Source organism: Canis aureus, chromosome 5 (assembly GCF_053574225.1).
Source record: "Canis aureus isolate CA01 chromosome 5, VMU_Caureus_v.1.0, whole genome shotgun sequence".
Classification (NCBI taxonomy): domain Eukaryota; kingdom Metazoa; phylum Chordata; class Mammalia; order Carnivora; family Canidae; genus Canis; species Canis aureus.
The window spans coordinates 50,094,628-50,102,781 of NC_135615.1; the positions used below are offsets into that span (position 1 = coordinate 50,094,628).

Here is an 8,154-nt window from a genome sequence, read left to right on the forward strand (position 1 = left end):
CCATTCTTTTCAAGTGCAAAATTAAATTTCTTCTTCATTCTCTCTTAGCATCATGATTTAACCAATGAGCCAACCAGCCACAGGGAATTAATTTAACAACAACTATGTAATTGATATGAAATGCTCCACTAATTTAGACAACCAATTTAGTCACATCTCCCTAATTTTTTCAATTAATCACTTCAGTACCCACCTTCCCTATTTATCACACAGCCACAAGTTGGAAACCCCAACTCTTCCTCTTGGGGTTTCCCCTTACCCTGAATTTGCCTAAGAACTTTAGAGTCTCACACAGCCACAAATTTTTTGCGCCAACCTGAAAAGATCTTAGGGTCTTCCAGTCTAAGGCCATGGCATCTGTTACTACATGGTGGGTGTGACTTCTGAGTTTAGTCTTGCTGTTGTGGAATTAGTATGGAGTCACTGATATTGTGACACCTATATAATCCAGAAGCCTGTAGAGTCTATTGTGTTCTTTGAAGATGGGTAATCATTTAGTGCTAAACTGTTCTCATGGTTCAGGGTAGTACTGAGACAAGATCACTTAAGTATTTTGGTCCCTTCACAGATCTAAAGCCACTGTCTTCTTTCCCTATATAAAAGTCAATTCTCTAAGTCCAGAATATCTGCTATTATTTCTGTTCTCCAGACTGTGGTTCTACTCACTCAGCCTTCTAAATAATAGAGTCTAATTTTTATGACTTTAGGAGTTCATCTTTATACTTTCTGTATTCATCTTCTAGTAGCTATGACACTCAAGGAGGGGAATTTGTCCTGCTGCTTCATCATACTTTATACTCTACGGCTTGCCTTCCATATGTCCATGTTCTCCTCCCAAACCTGTCTCTTCTCAAAATGGTAGATAGTGGAAATATTCTCTACCTTTCAGGTAAGCCACATTATTCACTTAGAGGATCTTTGTTCCCTACAAGATACATAGAATAGTATTCTCCATAATCAATACATTTATATCTGTGATTTCCAGCCTAAATTGTGCTGTCAAGGGGAGAATATTAACTTTACAGTTAGATTGAGTAGTGCTTGTTTTTTTTTTGTTTTGTTTTGTTTAAATTTTTATTTATTTACGATAGTCACACAGAGAGAGAGAGAGAGAGGCAGAGACACAGGCAGAGGGAGAAGCAGGCTCCATGCACCCGGAGCCCGATGTGGGATTCGATCCCGGGTCTCCAGGATCGCGCCCTGAGCCAAAGGCAGGCGCCAAACCGCTGCGCCACCCAGGGATCCCGAGTAGTGCTTGGTTTTAACCAGTGGTTCCCAAACAGTAGTCCTCAAACCACTATCACTGGTATTACCTTTAGCACTACATTGGTATTAACTTTCTGGAAATGTAAACTCTTAGACTTCATCCAAGATTATAAACTGAGTTAGAAACTGGGGACAAATAGCAGCAATCTATATCAATCAGTTGGCTGGGAGATTGTGATCAAGGATAGAGTTTGGGTGTTGGGGAAGATCATCAAAAAGACATGACTGCTGGTTGACTTGAGAGTGAGACCTGGGCACTAGGAGGATCCTCACACCCCTCTTCCTCTTCTTGGAATATGAGTTCTACTTGCATTTCCTGTTCCCAGAAGTTGCCCCAAGGATATAGCTTTGAGATAGTAATGTGGAGTTAAGAACACCTACATGGTATACATGACTAAATGTAGTTAAGGCCTCTATATAAACTTTTAATGTTTGGTGGGTAGATACAAGCATCTACTCATCTTGTTGACACCCAAGATAACCTTGTATGTAAGTTCCATTTGCTTTCGAAAAGTGTCACCTACTAACCTCTAGTGGTCTGCCTCTTTCTTTGGTTTCTCCCAGTCTTCTGCATCCAGAGACAGTTTCAGATTAAACCCTAGAAGCTCCTCTGCAGTTTGCAAACCAACACTGGGAACTGCTGGTCTAGACAAAAACAAACTTTATAAATGTTTTTCAGATGGGAAGTGAAGAGCTAACTTCTATGTTCTTGCTAATGTCTTCTGAGTGTCAGCAGTTCTTCCAACATGAACACACACATACATCTCCTCTAGAATAAATAACAGTTGGTAGAAAATGTGTAGTACAAACAGGCTTTGCTTCGAGTTTAAGAAAAATCTGTTCCTTTTGGTGGTCCTGAAATGTAGGCTCAGTGTTCTATATCTGGGATACAGGAGGAAGTGCTGAAGAAACCCATAGAACTCACTATGTTGTTGTTTAGCTTCCTGGTGCCTTAGGCTGGCTGCCTTCTTTGTAGGTTTCAGCATCTTCCTCTGCTTGTTTGTAGTGTTACGTCTGTAGTGTTTTTGTTGCAAGAGGACAGAAGTTGGAGGAATGGAGCTACTACCTCTTGGCAGAACTAGAAATTGTGTGAAGCTCTGGATGGTCAAGTCATCATGACCCTGTTGGAATGTTTCCCATCTTTTTCAATCTAGATATATTTTTGTTAATGGGATTAGGAATGGATATTTTGATCTATGCTGAGATAATTTGAGTTCGGATACATTATATAATATTACTGGGCAATAGGAATGATGAATTTTTAAGAACTTTGCTACTTGTACTCCATGATCTATTGTCAAAGAATATATTCCACCTGGGAAAATGTATCTTAAGAACAGAACAAAGAAAAACCCAAAGAAATAGTGACAGTAGCTGATTTTACTTCATCTAGGTGACAAACTCATGGCAAGGTTACACATCTTATATATGTACCTATCCATCTAACTCAGAAATAGAATTTCAAGATTCAGAAAAAGTTGGGAAGTACATTCTGTAGTGCGGTGTGCTTTTGCCACTCTCATTATTCTCAGAAATGAGAAAGAGCCTGAGGAGCACTTTTATACTTTTAGGTCTTACTTTCCACTTGAGCTGCATGGTTGGCATGAATTCAATCAGGAATAGATTTACCTGCAACAGATAAGAGCTAAAAAGGAGCCTGTGTCAGAACTCAATTAGAATGTTATAGTTTCATCATATAAATTACAGAAGATACACTTTCATTAAATTTTTTCAAAAATTATTTGAGAATGTAAATGCATATTCATTTTTATGATACTGGAGCCCAAATCTCATATCACTCATCAACCACTTTGTTTATTTTATTTCTTATTTTTTTTATTTCTTATTTTTTGTTTATTTCTTATTTTTTTTTTAAAGATTTTATTTATTTATTCATGAGAGACACACAGAGAGAGAGAGAGGCAGAGACACAGGCAGAGGGAGAAGCAGGCTCCATGCAGGGAGCCCAACGTGGGACTCGATCCCGGGTCTCCAGGATCAGGCCCTGGGCTGAAGGTGGCGCTAAACCACTGAACCACCTGGGCTGCCCTCTTGTTTATTTCTTAAACACTCATTTACTCTTCTATTACTTATGTGATTTAAATTAACCAAGCTGGTTGTGGGATTATATTGTGGATTCTATTATAACTAATGTACTTAATCTTAATCATTAGTACAACAAATTATGTGAACTCTGTGGTTTACTACTTTCTAGGCCTTTTGCATGATGTAGCATATGTTTTTTTTAATCTACTTGCATAGATATCTACAATAAAATGTTTCTAAAATGCTATATATACCCTGTGTAATTAAGATTTCTTTCTTTCTCTTTGATGTCAATATGCTAATTCTCTAGAATCTTTCTCTGTGTATCTGTAGCAATTTGAGGGCACTATGAGCTCTCTAGAAAATTAAAATTTGGCATGCATTTTTTGATATTAAACTTAAAAAAATCCATTGTGCAAGTTTTTGTTTTGCAGGAGTGTTTTAAAACACAGTTTTGTCTAATTTTAGGTTTCATGAATATAGTATCTCAAGGTATAATTAACAATCACTTGTTTGGGGAGCCCCAGAGCATCGGGGTTGCGGACCACCAGGAGTCCACCATGTTCCCGCCTCGCTGCGTCTCAGGAGAAAAAAATGGAAGGCCTGCCTGATGCTGCTGCTTTTGCAACTAGACTTAAAAACACTCTCATCCAATATCATGGCATCAGAGATGATAAGTGGTGAGTTGCCAAGAAAATGAAAGATACAACAATTTGGAGAAAACCTTCAGAAGAATTTAATGGATACCTTTTCAAAGCCCAGGGTGTTACAGATGACATTGTGAATAGTGTCATAGACCATATGCACCCGAGTCCCTGTCGCTTGGATTGGGACAGCTTAATGACTTCAATGGATATTTTGGAACACTTTGAAGAGAATTGCTGTGTGATGCGTTACATTACTGCTGGTCAGTTTAGGAATATAATTTCCCCACAAGAGTTTGTGGGTTTCTCCTACACCATGGGCTACAAAGACGTAGGCTTTTGTCCTGTGGGCTAAGTGTTGGCTGGAGTGAAAAGAGACCAGGTTTATTCATGGATTTAACCATCCCTGTGGCTGGTTCTGTGTTCCACGTAAAGACAATCGCCAGCAGAGTCTCTTGATGGGCCATATTCAGATGGATCTCTGTGGGATGATCCTGCAGTCTGCGGCTGACACAGCCATGGCAAGCACTTTAATCAGCTTCTATGCTCATTTAGGAAAAGCCCTACAGAAGGTATTACATGTCGAAACTCGTAGGACAGCCGTTCCCCCAAATCAACTTTCTCTCTCAGCCGCATAGCCTGTGAAAATCATCCTTTCCTCTCTTCTTAGCTGTAGAAAAACATGAAATGATTTGTTGGTTTATTTTATTCCTAAAGTAAAAAGTTATTTAAGAGAGGCATCTCCTTTTTCTAAGACAGTTGTTTGCACATTGTTTGGTACAGTGGCGTGTCTTGTTTGACCTAAACTCTTACGAAACTGAACATTGCCTCAATGTGAATATGAAAGCACAAGTTTTATACTGTTAAAGTCATCTGTTATGGAGCTTTATGAACCTTTTAAAAGTTTTAACTATTTTTGGAAATTAAATATCAGTGCTTTACTTTTGGTATGCTCTATGAGTTGGCCAATATCTGGACTAAAGAGAAGAGCTCTTTATATTTTATAAAAGGTGAACTTCATTGTCAGTTGACTTGTACTACTTCAAATATTGAAAAAGTCAGAAATAGAAGAATAGAGATAGTATAGGTGTAATTCAGATACAGTTGTTTTGATACCTAGATAACATTATTTTCTGGATAGCTTTAAAAGTGTATTTGTATCTTTCTGAGTGTTTATTTTGGAAGTCTTCCAAAGTGTTTATGCATGGATGAGACAGAGAACTGCCAAGTATGTGCTGGAGCCACCAACCCAATGGGTTGTATAAAGTGCTTGGTGATGTCCTATATTCACCAAAGCAAATTTTCCAGAAATCAAAATATTTTTTGAGTGTTTTCTTCAGGTTTCAGTTTTTTTTTTAAGACAAGCCCTCGAGAAATAGCTTTTAATTCTGAGAAGTATCCAATATTCTGTAGGAAAATAATCAGATTTTTAGTCTTTCTCATTTCATCCATGTTCACGTTTCAGTTTTAAAGTATCGCTCCCCTCAAAATGTTGCTGACTGCATCATACACATTCACTAGTGTGACATGACTCAGTCTGGAACTTTAACACATGCGTTCATACATTTGTCCACTTGCCTGGATGAGTCATTTTATAAAACTGGCTTGGACTTTAATAGACCCCGTGACTCCATGGCTGCCTTAAATGAGCGTTCCCAAATGATCTGAACCTTCCACATGATTCTGTTGCTTTTGAATAAACCACCTGGTTGAGTTCCAAAACGAGACCTTGAGGCAACTTGCTGTATCCGTGTGGGTGTATTTATGCTTGTGTTCGGGCCTACATCTTGCAATCTGTCTTCATGTTCAGTTATACTGTCTAGGGTGGCGAAATGCCACCAGATGTCCAATTATGGAGCCTAGACTGGGTAAGGGATTTGTTACAAGATGGCCTGAGCTGGGTACCCCTAATGTGAATAAACTGTCTAATGTACAACAAAACAAAACAAAACAAAAACACAACAATCACTTGTTAAATGTTGTTAAAACATTTTTTTGTGTGTTATACTGTAGAACTCTATCTTTCCAGTAATGGTGAGTGATAATAATCATGGTGCATTGCCATGGAATGCTCACCCAAGGCATGGTGTGCCAAGTTTTTATTGGGGATCAATCTTGTAGGCAAGGCTACCTACCTGCCTGCCTGAGCTTAGTGTCCAGCGCCACTAAGGGATCAAACTGGTATTCCATAGTTCAAGGTCCACACATAAGTAGAATTGTTAGTGGCCCACATTTAGTTAGTGGCCCACGTAAACAAAGATACTCTTATCAGGCAGGATATTCCAAGGGAAAAGGGGTTACCTTCCAGGGGCTTGGCAAAGGGCAAAGCTTTCTTTGGAATATTAGAGTTTAGACAACCCAGATTTTGCAGAATTAATCTTTTATTATACAGTTACACTTATATGTTGAAAATCAAATACTTTAATGACTGTAACAAATCCTTTTGCAAGTCATATAGTTTCCATTTATTTTCTTTTAAATAATTGTGAGCTGATAGATCATTAAACTATTTTGCATGATGGCCAGGTAACAAATCTTTTTGCAAGTCATGTGATTTCTAATTATTTTCTTTTAAATAATTTAAATTCTTATAAGCACATAAATCATTAAAACTTTGTAAAATCACTATGTGGTTTCCAGTATAAAACTCTTTCTATTCAGCTTAATTTTTATGTATGTGAGATTTTATGTGTCTATTTATGGAACATGATTATCAGAATAGAACTGGTCTTGAAAGTGTGTTATCTAACATTGGATGACACCAAATGGATACATGGACTAATTTTTAAAGTCTCATTCATCTCTTCAAAAGTGCATGTCCAATATTATATAATTAATATTTATTAAAAAGTTTATTATAATCATATAGTAGTATAGTTATAATTATAATTTGAGTATTTTTAACCCTTATTACAGCCATAGAAGATAACAAAGTAAATTCCAGTCACAAATAAGCATGATAGAATTGTTTATAAAATATTTTCAGATTTAAAGTTATAATGGGTAAATTTTGTGTTGGGAGTGGAATGAAAATATGAATTCAAGGAAGAAAATGAATATTTAAAATTTCTGTTGTAAGAGTTTGTGTAGTTTTTAGATGGATGACAGTATCATATTATGACACTATTTAGATTAAATTAGATACATTTAAAAGAGGTATATAACACTTTTATTTTTAAACATATATAATTATAATATGCCATAAATTTGGAAGATACTTCATAAGTCTCAGATTTCTACCTGTCTAGGTATTATCAGCCAAGTGCTCTATGCCTATTTTTCAGACATGTTTGTATAAACAGATGCCTTGGAAAGATGGACTCCGGTATAAATGTATTTATTATCCTTGCATTAAAGATAGAGACACCTTCCTCCTTTCCAAAGAGATATTTGCTTATATTTCAGGGTATTAAGGACAGCACCTCTCTCCAGAGGACATTGTGGGAAGATTTTCCAATAGTCCTGATAGAAGATCAGAGTCTCCAAATCTAAGGGTTCCCCTCCTGTAATACATCCCCAATGTAAAAAAAAAAAAAAAATAAAATAAATAAAAAAAAAATACATCCCCAATGTGTGTGGAGGCAATACCCAGCCCTGGTTACATCATCATGTAGAAACTGGGGCTTGGGATAAATGGCAAGATAGTACCATTGCTGAAAGTAATAAATTGTCTAAATCCCTTTGGACTCCTTGATTCCTTACTGACTGACTGAATTTGTGGAAGTATGACGAGCCAGCCTTGCAGCTGCAACCGTAACACTGCTTAGATATTGCTTGACTTCTTGGTCACTTTGCAAGTATTTAAACATATAAAACAATTTAGAAGTGAACTTAAACATCAAAACCAGAAACTTTTTCTTTAGTTCCTATAATAGTGCTTGGCATATATTAGGCACTAAAATATATTTACTAAATGAATGAATGGACAAACAAATAATTGAATTAATAAACATAAAATTTTCTACTCCATTTTTCATCTAGACTGCTGTGGGCTGCTGGAAAGGATTCTAAGTATGTCAATTATGTCTAAGGGAAGAGATAGTTTAAGAATTTAGTTTCACTCATTCATTCATTTCTTTAAAAATATGTATTAAATTCTTACTCTATGCTATTTAATAGATACTAGAAAGCGAAAGGGAGTAAGAAGCAATCCCCTTTTTTAAGGAAGTCTAGTGAAAAAATCACAAATATCCTGCAA

General features: G+C 36.7%; 1 pseudogene across 1 annotated transcript in view; it reads left to right on the forward strand.

Moving 5' to 3' along the window:
- The window catches only part of LOC144314166 (stAR-related lipid transfer protein 4 pseudogene), a 323,954-nt pseudogene extending 316,481 nt beyond the window's left edge, over window positions 1–7,473 (forward strand). Inside the window, exon 6 of the transcript XR_013379947.1 lies at window positions 3,781–7,473. The product of XR_013379947.1 is annotated as an stAR-related lipid transfer protein 4 pseudogene (transcript). The remainder of the gene's footprint in view (window positions 1–3,780) is intronic.
- Window positions 7,474–8,154: the final 681 nt, after the last annotated feature.